This window comes from Mauremys reevesii, linkage group 1 (genome assembly GCF_016161935.1).
Source record: "Mauremys reevesii isolate NIE-2019 linkage group 1, ASM1616193v1, whole genome shotgun sequence".
In the NCBI taxonomy this organism is placed as follows: domain Eukaryota; kingdom Metazoa; phylum Chordata; order Testudines; family Geoemydidae; genus Mauremys; species Mauremys reevesii.
Window position 1 is genome coordinate 141739246 of NC_052623.1, and position 16733 is coordinate 141755978.

A 16733-nucleotide genomic window follows, 5' to 3' on the forward strand; every position below is an offset into this window, starting at 1 on the left:
AGACATTAGTATGGAATGGGATGCTAACGATCCCTATGGAGCTGTTTGCACTTCTCTACAAAAGCAACCAGCAGAACCAACAATGTAAAAGCAGCACTTAAAGAAGGTATAGGGGAAGTCCTTATACAATTATCTAGGGGACTGTGGCCTGGTTCAGTCAGCATTACCTGTAAGCTCCAGGATTCTGGAAGCTAGGATCACAGAGGGTCTATGGACAGAGCACTATTATTCTGGATTCTGTGAAATCTACCCCTTGCCACAGAGCTGTGAGCCAGAATTGAAGGTATCTTAAAAAAAAAAAAGTTTTAACCCTCATGATCCCAAAGAAAGTCTCCCAAGAACAGAGTGTAACTGATGACAGCTTTAATTGATAGTGCATAAAGGTTCTCATTCCAAAACTAAAGATGACCATTTAATTGTCAGTAGTGTTAACTGTATCACTGCTGATCATTTTACAGCTACTGTGCTTATCTCCAAAATATCTTAAAGATTCTGTGCACCCAAAATTTGTGTGTAGTAAATAGTGACACTCTCCCTGTGCCCATAAGCTGGATGTTTAAATACATGGGGTGGGGGGGGGGGGAAGTACAACACTTCCCTTCCCCTAAAATAATTTTTGTATCCAAACAACTTGGCGGTAAATTTAGTAAACACTAAAACAATTGAGCACCTAATGAAACAACTTTGATTTTGTTGGCCTCTTAACACAAACCTAACAATACCAAATTTTTTATATATATATATTATATAGGCACAGAGTCAGTCTGCACAGCACAGGCCCCTGCAGCAGCAAGAGGAAGCTTAGCAAGATCAGCAGGATTCAGCACAGCAGCAAATGGCAGAAGTTGCAGGCCCCCTATTTCCTCAAAGCCGGCTACAAACTCCTCCTATGTGGCAGTTTCATACTGGATTAAATAGATACCATGCTACCTGGACCCACAGTGCTAGGAGACACACATTCTGTGAGTGTCCTCTCCCTGCGTTTAAGGTGTCTCTCTCACTGGCAATTAAAAAAGCCAGCACTATCCAACTGCCACCACCTAGACGATGCTGACAAAGGCAGTATACAGATAGATCCTCCCGCACCAGAACTACTTACTGCTGCAGCTCATCCTCACCTACACAGGCAGACCAGTGTAGTCATCTGTGCATGGGAGGCTGAAAACCCCTCAGGACAGGACACAAGCTTCTCCTTACCGTCACAAAAGATGCTTCTGAAGGAAGTAGGTCCCAGAAAGATTATTCCCTTCCTAAACTACACAGCTGAACTCCAGGCTCTTACACATTCCTATGCCTGATTAGGGACACACTTCTACTACCTCTGATGGTGGTGGTTGCATACCATCCCCCACCTGCTAACTCTTGCTCCTCTGCAAAAAAACAACCTCCCTCCCCTTGCAATTGGCTTCCAAATCCCAACTTTCAAAAGCCAGTAGGAGCATTTCCAGTGCTAATACTGACAAAAACATATTTGTGTGAAAATTCCCCAAAACACTTTGTTTTCTGCAAACATTCTTGTGGCTAAAACACAAACAACAAGAGATCACAAAAAATATCCGAATTTTTGCAAATACTTTGCTGCAGTATTTGCCCAGCTGCATTATTCTGAAAGCCCCTTTTCCATCCCATTCCATATGGTGGAAAAAACAGACTATGAGTTTTCCAGTTAAATCAAAGCATTTCATAAGGGTCTTCCTTTACAAACTGTCGTTTTTTTTCCACAAAATTTGTTGTAGCTGAACACAGTAAAAATGCATTCACAAATCCAGATGGTTAACATTTTTCTGCAACGAGAAGAAAATATGCTTGGTACTGCAGACTAACTTTCCTGATCTCTTCACTCCCACCCCTACAGACATAGCTATTTATCATTTTTATTTATCACCACCAATATAACCCTCTCATAATTATTTGTCCTTTCCACTCAATTTTGACTCCTAATTATTCAGTTCCAACTACATGGTGGTGCCACTGGTAACTCTGACTCAACTATGCATGGCACTGAAAGCCGTTCACTTCTTTCTCTCACAAAATTTACATACATAATCAAACTTTTCTTTTACATGGGCTTTAAAAAGTAACACAAAAATGACATCTATTCCATCAGGTTTTCCTATATTTGACCATGATAGAATCCATCAGGTGCTTAAATAATGGTACACTCTCTTTTTTTAATATACATGCACCTAATTAAAATGATGCTACTCTCTTGTAGGTTTTATAAGTTTCAGATGCTCTATGACCTAATGTATGCTAAGAGTCTCAACCTACTATTTGTCCAAGCTAAAAAAGATATCATTTTACCTTAAAACAGCAACAATTTGGGATACCTGGCAAAGAAGCCCATTCCCTCCAGTAGGAGACTCATTTTCCTTACCATTTCACATTTTAACTAAAATTGTTGGCCAAATTTTAAAGCTGAAGGTTCAGCTACAAAACTAAGTGGTTTGGTGAAGACCTCTACCTTCAATGCCTTACTTGCTTAAGACACCAACAAACAAGGGGAGAGCTGTCTATGTTAAAGGAACACCAACTTGGAAAAAAAAAAGTGTCTCTGAGAAAGTTGTGCCTACTATAGTTACAAGCAACACCTACCACATCTTTTAATGTGAGATAAATAATGGTAGATATTTCACAGAACACACACACAAGATCAGAGCCCTGAGGAGCCTACAATCTAGAATTTTAGACATGACCTAAAGAGAGAACAAACAAGAGACTGCATGTGTGTGGTGAGGGAGGTGGTTTTTCAAGATGGTGTAGTCCAGTGGTTCTCAACCAGGGGTACACGTACCAATGAGGGTACGCAGAGGTCTTCCAGAGGGGTACGTCAACTCATCTAGATATTTGCCTAATTTTACAACAAGTACCTAAAAAGCACTAGAAAAGTCAGTACAAACTAATATTTCATACAGACAATGATTTGTTTATACTGCTCTATATACTATACACAGAAATGTAATATTTATATTCCAATTAATTTATTTTACAATTTATGGTAAAAATGAGAAAGTAATCAATTTTTTCAGAAACAGTGTGCTGACACACTTTGGTATTTTTATGTCTGATTTTGTAAGCAAGTAGTTTTTAAGTGAGGTGAAACTTGCGGGTATGCAACACAAATCAGACTCCTGAAAGGGGTACAGTTGTTCTGTGGCCTGCATTGTGCAGGAGGTCAGACTAGATGATCATAATGGTCTCTTCTGACCTTAAAGTCTATGAGTCTGGAAAGGTTGAGAGCCACTGATGTAGTCAGTGTGGATCCCACTGTAGGTGGGCATGTATCTCATACACATGCAACTTTTTTTTTTTTAAATAGTGGTGTCCGCTCCTGTGAGGCCACTCTTGTGCCTTGTGCCTCCTCCCTCAGCTACTATCCTCCATCAATACCCTAGCAGTTCAAAGGACATGGACTCCAAAATCCAGGGATGAAGGATGTGTCCTGGGATCGACACTGACTACTATAACATCTCAAAGTACTTTATGTTGATAATGATCTGGTCCCAGTGTGAATCTCAACTGCTTCCTGCGTGCCAGTTGAATGGCTACATGGAAGAACTCACCTTGCAGGTTAAGAGCCATGAACCAGTAGAGCCTGCACACATGGGGTGCTGGAGGCAAGCATTATATTCTGGAATCTGAGACTATACATAAAATTTGTTCCATCTCCTCAGGTCTAGGATAGGACAAATTCCCCTTTCTTCTTCAGGAAGGAGATACTGAAAGTAGAAGCCTCTTCTCCTGTACTACTTAAGAACCCTTCCATGACTCCTAGCAGAAGCAATATAGCCACTTTTTCCCCCCCTCTCATGAGATGCATCCCTGAAGAGTAACAATGAAAGGGATGAGTAGAGTGGAGAGCATGGAAGTGAATGAGATAGCCAGGGGCAACTATATTCTATACCTATTTGTCTGAAGTGATGTTGGTCCACGCCCAACGGAATGAGACAAGGCAGCTCCTGGAGATGGCTGCTAGCTCCTAATAGGCTCTTACATGGTTGCTAACATTCCCATCAAATCTGCTGAGAAGGTGCCCACCAGACAAGTAGCACAATCGTTTCTGCAGTGAGTACTCTATCTGCCCCAAAAATAAGGATGACACAGTTGTGTCTGTTGGGCTTCCTGTATGGGTTGGTGTATACATCCCCAGCAACCTCAGAGTGGTCCTTTATCCATTCTGTATTGAACAACTCCATCCCCTGAAATAGGAGGTCCTGGATGGCATCTTGGACTTCTCTTGGTACTCCAGATGCCAACAGTCAGAAAGTCACGGCCATGACTATCAACCCTGTGGCCATGTCTGAGGAATCCATAGCATCCTGGAGACCTCTTCTGGCTTTTGTTGATGACCTCTAAGTTCTTCCCTAGTGTCCTGTGGTACTTTCGTCACGAAGGGATCTCCCTTTCCCATGTCAGTACATTATATTTGGTGAACAATGCCCGGCAGCTACCACCCAGAGTTGCAGACAAGTAGGCAAGACAAGTAATGCCTGGACAGGTCTAGCTTTTGGAGGTCCTTGTCCACATGCCTTTCATAGATTTCAACTTTTCCTACACTGCTGCCTCTACTAATGCTTCTGGATTTCAGTGAGAATAGAAGTTTTCTAAGTTTTTCCGAGGCACCTAGCAGCACTCAGCCACTTGTTTAGATGTGGGCTGAATGGTGGCTGGGGTTTGCCAGATCCTGTTGCTGTCTCCAATATGCCCTCATTAATGGGGAGAGCAATCCCGGCTGGGGCTTAAGTAGTCAAGGCATCAAAGAGCTGGTGAATTCTTGTAATTTGTTGTGGTATCTAATGTCTCTGTGATACAAGATAAGAGATCCTTAAAGGTTTTAAAGTAGTCAGCCACCAGGGCATGGGCTGGTGGGACTGCCTCAATGATGACTACTCCTTAGCTGGAGACTGGAGTACTGCTATTTATGTATTGCTCCCAGTTCTTGGGTACTAATGATAGACTGTGGTATTGACCGTCTGGGCAGCAATGCTGCCTGGGAGCCTGATCTCCTCTTCACAGGAGGGGGGAAATCTGCTGTTGATGCTTGAAATGATGGTCCACAGTAGAGCCAGGACAGCCTCTTATATTGACACTGGCCCATTTGTGACTGGTTAAACCAATGCCACTTGCACCTCCTTTGCAGTGGTGCCCTGCATGAGTGATCTCCAGTACTGCCTCTAGGATCACTCTCAGAAGATAGAGGAGACACATCCCTGCTTGATACCAGGAAGAAGGCAAAGTCTGGCAATAGCAATGAAGAGTAACTCTCTACACATGGCAGTGCTATGTGGTAATGTCTCAGCTCCCGTGACTGGTGCCACCCTGGTACCAATGAGGGTGAAGAGAGAGGTTTTTTTTCCCCACCAAACTAGTTGAGAATAGGCCTTTGAAGATCAGAGAAAGCAGAGGGTCAGACGTTTGCCAGGTTTTGTCTCACTATCATGGTTGATAAGAGGGAACTACAAGGGGAGAAATAAATTTCACCCACTCTACCCGTTATGCCCACACTCGGGAGCCTAAGGAGATACAGGGTGCATGTGCACTCCCAGACAATGCTGTTCAAAAAAACCTGATCTCACGCACAAGGCACATATGCACCTACAGTGGGATTCATACAGACATATACCTGAAGAAGAAACTAAAAGTTCATTTTTAACTTTAACCATTATACTTTTTATAGAGTGTGTCAGAAATAAAGAAAGTGTCCCTCAACTACACATCAAAATATAGGTGCAATATGATTTAACTGAACTATGCCTTGCCACGACCAGACATGGCCACTCAGTAAAGAAATAAACTCTATCACCCAGCACAGTGGCACTCAACCTTTCCAGACTACTGTACCCCTTTCAGGAGTCTGATTTGTCTTGCATACTCCCAAGTTTCGCCTCACTTAATGACTACTTGCTTACAAAATCAGACACAAAAATACAAAAAAGTGTCACAGCACACTATTATTGAAAAATTGCTTACTTTCTCATTTTACCATATAATTCTAAAGTAAATCAAATGGAATATAAATATTGTACTTATTTTTCAGTGTATAGCATATAAATAAGTATAAGCAAGTCACTTTCTGTATGAAATTTTAGTTTGTACTCACTTTACTACTGCTTTCTGTAGCCTGTTTTAAAACTAGGCAAATATCTAGATGAGTTAATGTACCCCCTGGAAGACCTCTGCGTACCCCCAGGTGTACGTGCACTCCTGGTTGAGAGCCACTTCCCTAATACACAACAAATATTGTATGTCTTTCGACCATTACATGAAGAGACCATCATAATATGGCAAATTTTAGCCAGACAATTTCTATTTTTAAAAACTTACCAAGCACCATTTTAAGTAACTATTACCAAAACATCTTGGAATTTTAACTAAGATCCTGGCATTTCCTGTTATACTAAACACAAGTCCAACTATAAAATCATCGGAAAGGTGATGAAACCAAAGTCTAAGGTTAAAAAAAAAATCAAATCAGGTGTTAAAAAAAACAAGACCATCCTCAACTTTAGGGAGTAAATTTTCTGGGACACTCTTTTGTATTTTCTTTATTAAGAGAGGATGCATGTCCTCCCTATTTACATACTGTCCTATCAAGACTAACAGATAACTATACTCACTTTCTAAGTTTTAAAGTTCACTTGGTCCTTTATTTGAGCTGGAAAATCCCAGACCTCAAGAGTCTCTTGACCCATTTTCTTGGAGTTTAAGTCTCACTGAAGCCTAACAGCACAGTCCTTTATATTATGACATTGCATGTTTTTTATTTCTGGGGTAGACAGCCAGGACATACATTGTGTGCCAATAGATATTTTTCTAAATCTGAATAAAATAAAATAGATTTTGAAATTCCTGGGCGCACACAGAATAAATAGTACTGTAATTAGAAATGGTTCCCCCACTTCCAGCTCACTCGGTGAAGTGAAGTATCAGAGGGGTAGCCAGGTTAGTCTGGATCTGTAAAAAGCAAAGGTGCCACAGGACTCTCTCTCGCTTGTTGAAGTGGTGGTCCACAACCCAATTCAGAAGAAAAAAACATGAAATGTGCTTAATAGGATCTGGGGACCCACATGCAAAGAGCAGGGACTCTATGAATTTTATCTAGCACCTTTCACATCCTCCATTCATAAGGAAGCCTGGGTCACCATCTCTTGAAACAAAAGAATAGGGTTGGGATAAATAAATTCTCAGCACCATTTAACTTCAGGTAGTTGCCTGAATGTTCTTGGTCTTGTATTGGAAACACCACCTATCAACAATTCCTTTGAGATTAAGCAGCAACGTGGAGTAGTTTGCCATTTATTTTGCTCAGGACATTCCACATGGATCCAGTGAGGGAGTCAGCAGCAGGAAAGGACACCTGCCTGCTTAAAGTAGTAATGAGAAAAGTTAAAATATAGATATATTTGAGAAGTCTGATGCTGCTCTTTCACTCAACTTTCCTAAGTGTAGTAATAATTTACCATATAACCAGATTTTAAGATAGAAGAATACTCCAGACATCAAAGCTGTAGCTGAGCTTTGGATATCTATTCAGTTTCTTCTTGCAGCTGCAATATATTTTTGCACCAATTATAGTGTATGCTAGAAAAGGAGCAAATGTTTTCGCATAGTATTTATTCTTAAATGCACTACAGTACATATGTATACAGCAAAACAAATTTGCTAGACAGCCGGTATTATTTATAGCAACTAGACAGCAAGAGTGTAAGGTTTTGGTAATTGTTAATTAATAGAGGTAAAGGATATTACCGTGTAAGGATCTTTCACTGGTAAAAGACCCCGCAAACCCACAGGTTAGGAAAGTGTGGGGGTGCCTAAATTTACCGGGTTACGCCTTGAGCTCACGGAAGGGTAAAGGTGAATGCCCTACAGTGTGCGGGTAACAAGAGTACTAGCACTGTCAGCTAATCCTTACAGTGAAATATTAATGTCAAGTATTTTGTTTTAAAGAGTCAGATCACTGACTTTCATATTCAAACAGTGCACCTGAAACGTTATTAAAAGGGCCTTTATAAATATTGACATTATTTTTAAACTAGAGGGATAAACTTTGGTGTTACATCACACTCTTCTCCACGGCAGCATGTCTGCATTATTGCAAAGCTTTCATTAAATCAGATGCTAAAAATAAAAAGTTCAGAAAATTGTTCTACTCTTATTTTTTTCTTTACACTAACTCAAGTAATATCATCCTGGCAGTATAGTAAATATTAAGCACTACTCACAAAATTAGCTCTTCTTGTTAATACATAGTTTGATGGTACAAATAAATTTTCAGAATGCACTGCTAATGCAGAAGTAACTCAGTGGTTACTAGACTACTGGTAGTCTGTGGAGCACTTGCTGGTGGACCAGAGTGTACTGGTTTCCCACATGGTGCTGGCTCCCCTACTTATTTCCTGCTGTTAAACTGCTTTAAAAACATCTAGAAATACATTAAAGTTTTCCTAACATTACTTTTCCCACGTAATCAATTGCTCCAGTTACCACAGTGACTTTAAGTGATTACAAATGGTAGGGTTGTTGTCCGTGAGACAATCTACTAAAATGTGATCTATGCTATAAGCCTTTGAGAAGCTCTACATTAATTTAAAACTGAAATATCTGATAAGTAAAAAAAATATTAAAGATCCCATATTCAGTTAAGATTGTACTTAAAGTTTTTATTGAAGAAATGTTGGCATTTCAGGTGTGTTTTGAAAAGCCATTATCAAGATATAAAATATAAGGGTTTTCGTCACTTAATCATCAGATTTGTTAGATTAGCTTTAGGATTACCAAGAGTTAACAATGAGGTTAAAATCATTTTTAAGATGAATTACCTCACCAAAATATTTACATATCCGGGCAAAATATTCCTCCTCCTATTTGTTATAATTCCTAGGTTATAAAGCTGTTTAATTATTTTTGCAGTCCTTTATAGCTGATTAATCGGAAAGAGGAGAATTAAATGACTGTGGGAAGAAGAAAGGCATTAACATATTTTAAATTACAATAAGTAACTATTTCGGAAAGAAAAACAAATGAAAGTGCTTTTTTATTCCTAAAGTTTAACTGAGCATGAAATATAGCTTTAATAAAATAAGGTTCCACTTAATTACTATGCCACTGCAATCTGTTCTGCAATTTGCCCCAGTGGCTACAGACAGTGGCTGACAGATAAAGATTTTTTTAATGAAATTTGCAAATGAATATTTCATTGTCAAAAAGCATATATATACCCCAAAGAAAGTTAAGAAATGTATCGCTGAAAAACAATCCCTTATACAATAAATCCATACTAACTCACTCTGCAATCACTTGTATGTAGGGTATAAATTAATTTTAAGCTTAACTTTATGCATGTTTTAACATGCCATATTTTCCAAGTGTAGTATGAGTGTTCCCCAACCCCTAAAGCTTTATACTCTGCATTCTGCCAATCTGAACAGTGATCTCTTGAGTAAATGATCACAACATGACCCATTTTTTAAAAGCAACAAACACATTGGTAAAGGTGTTTTTGATTGGTTGGTTGGAGGGTTTATTCTTTGTTTTTTGTGCATTTTCGCTATCGTTTTTACATTTTCAGATAAACACCATTTCAAGAAACACAAAGTTTAAAAATTATTCGAGTACTTCACTTCATGGTCATGCAAAATTAGACAGGTTTTCACTGGCTCTCTCAGTGGTGATATTTGAAAAGTAAACACACTTTCATACAAATTCAGAAGGGAAAAACATAAAACACAGTTATCTACTGCTCAGGACCATCATGGGTTTTTCTTGAACAGAGAGGCATTGACTAGTCTCTTGCTAACCACATACACAGTGAGCAACAAGGAAACCTTATTCCTGCTGCCCTGCACTTCTCTCCGGTTGGAGAAGGAACCCGCCAGCCAGGCTAAGGCTGCGCTAGGGCAGGAGCCCACTCCGTGCATCCCTCTCTCCTCCCACCGCCCCATTTCAGGCCAAGCCCTTCCTGGGGCAAAACTCCCGTTGACTTGAGCTGGCGCTCTGCATGACTGACGAGGGTACACATTCACTAAGGAGGGGATGCAAGTGCAGATCTGTTGAACCCGCTCCTCCAATGTGCCCAATCCCAACCGCTCGGGTGAAGCTCCTGAGAGCAGCAGCGGTCCCCGCGAGTGCATTTAGGCGCCGCCGCTGCTGGGCAGGAGGAGGATATACCCGGCGGGCTGCTCCAGCAAAGGGAGGTGTGTCCAGTCACAGCCCCTGTCAAACGCTCACATCCGCACCGAGGCGATCCTGGGCCCCCCGCAACAAACGGGGCCGTGCGCACGGTGGCGAGGCAGCAGCCAGGCTCGGGGAGGGGATACACCAGGCATTTCTCAGCGCTCACCCCCGGGTCAGGGACAGGTAGCTGCACGGATAACGGGGCACCAGCTCGGGCACCCTCCCGCTCTGCCCCTGCCGAGGCTGAGCGCGATGAGCAGCGCCAAGGATGCAGCGTAGCCATCGCTGCCGCGCTTCACTCCTGGCGCCCCAAGAGCGGGGCTAGGCGGGACCGAGAGCTCCAGCCCCGGGACGCCAGGAACAGGGCGGCCGCTCGCTGAACCGGGGGGAGGCAGAGCATCCCCCGCCTCGCGGCCGCTCTTTTACCCCCGACGCCCCTGGACGTGGGTTGGGAGGGAAGAGGCCGGGATGGCCCCGCCGCACCCGCGGGACTTCAGTCCCTCACCAGCCGGCGCTGCAGCTTTTACTCCCCGAGCACCTGGGCTCGGGCTGGCCAGCGCTGCTCCCGCTTCGCCCAAACCCTCGGGGGCTGCAGGAGCCCGATCCAGGGTGCAGGGGGCGGGAAGATCCCCGGCTCCCCTCTAGCCCTGCCCCAGCTATGCGGGACGGTTTCCAGACACCCCCCTGCTGCCGCCCGTTTCCTGTCCGAGGACTGGGGGTGCGCACCGATGCCCTGAGCAAGAGGCGGCAGCAGCAGCGAAGCCCTTGCCCGGGCTGGGGCATCTGCTGCCCCCCGCACAACACACCAGGGACACACACCCCGCACCCAGTCCGGCCGCCCCTCCACATGCGGGCGCAGCCGGGCCAGCGCCAATACCTGCCCCGAGAGGCGCCGCCGAGCCCGGGGTGGGAGGGGGCAGCGACGGGGGGAGAGGCCGGGAGGCGGCTTTGGAGCCTGAGGAGGAGAGAAAAGACCCAGCCAGACCCACCGTCTCCAGCGGGGGCCTCTGCGGGCGGCGCAGCCCCACGCGCCCCCCAATGAGCCGGAGGAACAAGGGGGCAGCTGCCCCGCTTCTCCACCCCCTTCCCCGGCCGGTCCTGGGGCAGGTCTCTCGGTTCCTCCCCGTAGCCCAGGGCACCGCGAAGCCGCCGCCACTCACCAGGCTGGGGGCTGGGAGAGCCGCCCGCTTCCTCGGGCGCCGCCGGCGGCTCGTGGGTCTGTCAAGCAGCGCGCAGCCCCCGCCGCCGGGATTCACGCCGCCGCCACCGCCGCCATGTTAGTGGGGCGCCCGCGCATGCCCGCCAGCCGCACTGGGGGCCGCCGCCGCCGCCTCCCCGCCACAGCCCGCGCGAGGCGCTGGGGGCCAGCCCGCCCCTGTCAACGGCAAAGCGCCTGTTTGCTTCAGGCTTTCATGGGTCTGCCCCCAGGGCGCGCTCAGCCCTGGCGGGGACTCGGGTTCGAGCCTGAGCGCCCCACGTCTGGCCACACTCAGGCCCGGGGTCTAAGGCTCCTGCTGGACGGGTCAGTGCCGGAGTCCCGCAGTGACTGGGGTCTAAGCTCTGTCATTTTGCAGGCTGGACCTGAGTCAGGCGTGGCTGTGAGCCAGCACCTGGAAACCCAGTGAGGAATGGGTGCTCAAGCACAGGTGTGGCAATAGGGTGACCAGATAGCAAGTGTGAAAAATCAGGACCGGGGTGGGGGGGTAATAGGAGCCTATATAAGAAAAAGCCCCAAATATCGGGACTGTCCCTATAAAATTGGGACATCTGGTCACCAGGGCCAGCTCCAGACTCCAGCGCGCCAAGCGCGCACGTGGGGGTGGCATTTTAACGGGAGGGCGGCAGGCGGGTCGGCACGTCTGCGGGAGGTCCCACGGAGGTGCGGGACCGGCGCCCGGCAGTGCGAGCGGCGCAGCGCGCCGCCCTGCTTGGGGCAGCAGAATTCGTAGAGCCGCCCCTGCTTGGCAATGCCTGGATCCCACAAACCCAGGTTTACAGTGCATCTTACAGCAATGAGACCCCCAGGGCTGACTCAGGCTCCTGGGATTTCAGCTGCAGAACTATAAAATTGCAATGTAGCCCTTCAGCTCCAACGGGAGCCCAGACTTTAGGACCCAGGCAGAGAGGTGGGTCTCTGAGCAGCTACATTGCTATTTTTAGCCCCAAAGTCTGAGCCTCACAAGCCCAAGTCAATTGACCTGGGCTCTGACACTCAGTGCTGTGGGTTTTTTAGACCCAAGAAGCATAAGGATAGTAAACCTCCCCCTGCAGTTATACTGCAGGCAACACTGAATGTGTGAGTGCAGGGGCGGCCTGTCCATATAGGCGAACTAGGCAGTCGCCTAGGGTGCCACGTTAAATGGGGCACCAACAGAGGTAAAAGTAAGCTGGAACGGGCCAGTACGGAGGACCGGTAAGAAAAGGAGACTGACTGAGGGAGGGAAAGAGAAGCCTGCTCCCTGCATAAGAATAGTTTAAACTCAGCTGTTCAGCCCCAGGGCTAGGTTTCTGGCATCCTTGTAAATTTCACTCACAGTAGCTGGGGGGAGGGGATCGGGGGGAGGGGGTCGAGGGGAGGGTGTGTTTGACCATGGCAGCGGCAGTCCTTTTCTGCCCCCGGGATGAGGGGATCTCTCCAATACTAATATACACAACAACTACAAGCATTTGGCTGCACAGCTTAAATCCAGAGCTAATAAAAGCAGGTGGAAGGGGAAAACTCACTGTCACATTGGTTTCCCGGCTCCTCCCTCCCTCTCCTCCACCCAGGCTGCAGACAAGGCTCTGCATTCCTCCCCTCTATCTCCCCTCAGCAGGGGTTCTCCTCTAGGCTCTAGCTTGCAGTAGGGACACTGGCTGAGATGCCTGCTGCTGCTGCCTGCAAAAGAACAGTTTAAACTCAGCTGTTCCCTGTGCAGTTCAGTGCCCAGAGTTATGAGCCTTTTCTGGCATCCTTGTTAATTTCTCTCCCTGTTGTTGTTGGGTGTGTGTGACATGGAAGGGGCAGTTCTTTTCTGCCCCCGGTATGAGGGGATCTCCTAAACACAATCAAAATCAGGAAACATTTCCAAGTTCAAATCTATCCCGTTCCCTCCCCAGCAGAGGATCATGGTTGTGATGGCCAAACTGCTTGCAGATCCTCTTTGAAATGTTACTGTTTAAAAAAAAAAAACACAAAAAACATAGAGGAAAGATGTGTCATGATGATTAGGATTTATTTTGGGCAAAGCAATTTTGCTAAAGCAACTAAAGATTCACAGGGAAAGCAAATAGCCCCCATAGACAAAACCACAAAGGGATTGGAGGGGAAAACTGAATATTCAGGGAAATTATTGTGCCTCCTTTGAAAGAAATAGTAGTTTTCATTCCAATCCACCCTCTTTATATATTGATTTAAACACCTGAAATGTCCTTAAGACATCGGGTGCAATCTCAGTTCTCTTTTTGTTTTGTCCTGCCTGCAGCATGCAGAGGCTGAAATTGACAAAACTTTCTCTAAATATCTTGCATATTTCATGAAGGCTATTCCAGTTGTCCTTCATTCACCCCTGACTTTCCCCCCCGCCCTGCCCCGCTCCGCTCCCTCCCCCTCCCTGGCTGCCTGGCTGTGGTTTTTGCCTTGGTTACTTACTCCTTGGCAGACCCAGCCCAGTGGCACCTGCTGGCTCTCTGCAGGCAGAAGCCCACAGGGGCCGGTTGCTGGGGTCGCTGCTGGTCGGTGGCAGGCTGCAGCTGCATTCTTTGTGACACATTCATACACATACACATACATACAGTCAGAGGTGAAAGTAAGCCGGTTCGGTCCGGTACGGCGTACCAGCAAAAGAGCCAGTATGCCGTGCTGGACCGCATCAACTTCCATGGCGGGGATTGAAAGGGCTCAGCGCTCCCCACCGCTGCGGGCAGCCCAGAGCCCTTTAAATCCCGGCTACAGCTACGGCGGCTGGGCTGGAGCGGGGATTTAAAGGGCTCAAAGCTCCCTGAAGCCCTGGCCGCCCTCCTGCTCTCTCTCTCCCCCGCTCCCTCCCCTTCCTCCCCGCTAGACTGGGTGCGTACTCCGCTGCACGTCAGTTGCACAGGGAGTCCCCCTGCACCCTGGCTCCGGCTGCCCGGCAGGGTTTTTTTTGTTGTTTTTTCCCCCCGCTTTACCGCTCCGGCCATGCCCCAGGTGGTTTTGTTTTGTTTTGTTTTGTTTCCCTGCTTTGGCGCTCCGGCCACGCTGCAGGTCCCTCCTCCCCGCTGCTCCGGCTGCACCGCAGGTTTTTTTGTTTGGTTGGTTTTTTCCCCCTCCTGCTTTGCCGCTCCAGCTGCGCCGCAAGTTTTTTTGTTTTGTTTTCTTTGCCGTTCCGGCCGCACTGCAGGTCCCCCTCCCCCCCCCGACTTTGCTGCTCCAGCCGCGCCACAGGCTTTTTTGTTTTGTTTTTTTCCCTTCCTGCTTTGCCGCTCACCCCCCCCCCTTTTTTTTTTTTGCTTGGGGCGGCAAAAAAGCCAGAGCCGGCCCTGTTTCCCAGGGCCTTTAAATCTTGAGAGGCCACGCCTCTTCTGGGTGAGGCCACGCCCCCCTCAGGACTCCGGCAGTACCGGTAAATCCTGTAAGTTACTTTCACCCCTGGGCACCAAATTAGAGGGAAAAAATCAAATTAAAAAATTTAAAATAAAAAAGATGAAAAAAATACAAATAAAATAACGAAGATGTCATTATTTCAATTCCCATGCACGTATGGAGGGAATATGAATTATAATTCATTTCTCTACATTTCTGAGAATTGATATAAATAAATCTTTTATTTACTGCAAAACTAAATAGCGAATTTTTTTTCAATTTGCAACGTAGGGTCAAGATGACCCACTCCGCAATTTTGATAAGCAGTAACTCAGCCACAGTGAAACACATCTGCCGGCAACAAGAGCTGCGATGTTAGTGACACCTAACTCAAATATACATCAAGGTCGCATAGCCGGAAATTCATGTAGAGCGGAGATATCGCGAGTTGATACATGTCAAATGGTCATTTTAACACACGTCGCAGGTAGATGGTTAAGAATCGAGCAAATAATGTGGAAAATTGTGTTTCTTGGTGCCATAGAATAAAGACTAATGTTTTTCAGCATTATAAATCCAAAATGTGAATATCTTTAAGCGTTAAACCTTAGTGTGATTATTGGGCTGTATAATTATGAACTTTTCTTTGTTATAACTGGTTCACATGTAATAAATAAGGTCCATAAAAAAAAGTAACAGTGTTAAAGCTTAATAGACTATGAAAGTGATGATGTCACACTCCAAGCAGGTAACGGTGAGGAAGGGGATTACTTTCCAAACAACCGGTGTTGGGTTATAATGCCGAAAAAGGTCATTTTGTTTCCATGTAAACACTGTAACTAACTGTTTTAATAGGTAAGTGAGTGTATGTTACTAATCTGCATGTTTTAAGAGCACAGAGTGTTTTTTATTCAGAGTGTTTTGTAAATACAGGTTAAAGTTCATTGAAGAGTTTTCTTATTTCTTTCTCTATTGGATGTGGTAGTAATGGCAATTAAAGCAGGATAGTGTAATGGATGATTTTGGATTTGTAATAATAAAAATTATAATTAACATGTTTAATGCATTTTTATTTGAAATCGGACTGAAATATCATCTAGCTGTCATGTACAAATCTATTCTGAAAATTTCATGTCTCTCTTTTATCTGATCTCAGAAACATTGGTTGGACAGACGGACGGACGGACAAACCAATAATTAAGCCTCTGTTTAAAAAAAATGTGTAAAAATATTAAAAGGAAAAAAGGGGCAAAATGTTTCCCAGTTTACCAAAAACCTCAACCTAGATCTGCCCTTGGGATCTGGGGGTGCCGATTGCATGGTTCACCTAGGGCGCCAGTTGCTGGCAGCTAATCTAGGGCTGCCCCCATGTGAGTTGTATAAATACTGTATACACACACACACACACACACACATCTACCTAGAGGTGTAGAGGCAGACAATTATACTGGTATACAAATGAGCATATATTCATTCTCACACAGAAATATATACCTGCTTTATACATACATATAGTTATACAGATAGTTCAAGAGGGTGTAAAAATTAGTATGCAATATATCACAAACACAAAAAACTAGGTTAAAAGACCATTATTATGATTGCAAAGTCAAGCACTCAAAAGTTAGTAAATGCCAGAATTAAGGCTTCCTGTTCAACCCAATTCTTTAATTAAATACTATTTTTTTCCACAGGACCCTTGCTCATTTAGTGTAAAGGATGGACAGTGCTCACTTAATGAACAACTATTCAATATTTTGTTTTCTCATTGTTAAACCCATGCCTTATTTATTGCACACTACTCAAACCATGTTGTGAAGACAGAATTATTAGCCTCCTCATGGACTTTTCTATGATGCTAATCACTATAATATCTAAGTTCTTCACAGACATTAATGAATTTATTTTCAAAATACAATTGCCCTTGAGATGAGGGAGCATTATTATCCCCATTTTACAGATGGGGAACTGAGACACAGAGCACTTAAGATAAAAAATTTCCACTAATTTTGGT

At 45.1% G+C, this 16733-nt stretch overlaps 1 protein-coding gene across 12 annotated transcripts in view; it reads right to left on the reverse strand.

Moving 5' to 3' along the window:
- Positions 1-11463, reverse strand: part of SCML2 (Scm polycomb group protein like 2) — a 188776-nt gene extending 177313 nt beyond the window's left edge. For 7 of the 12 annotated variants that reach the window (XM_039489989.1, XM_039489982.1, XM_039489972.1 and 4 more), the window contains exon 1: positions 11337-11463. The gene's annotated coding sequence lies outside the window, so the exon portion shown is untranslated. The other 5 variants (XM_039490029.1, XM_039490006.1, XM_039490011.1 and 2 more) reach the window with 5 other exon arrangements.
- Positions 11464-16733: the final 5270 nt, after the last annotated feature.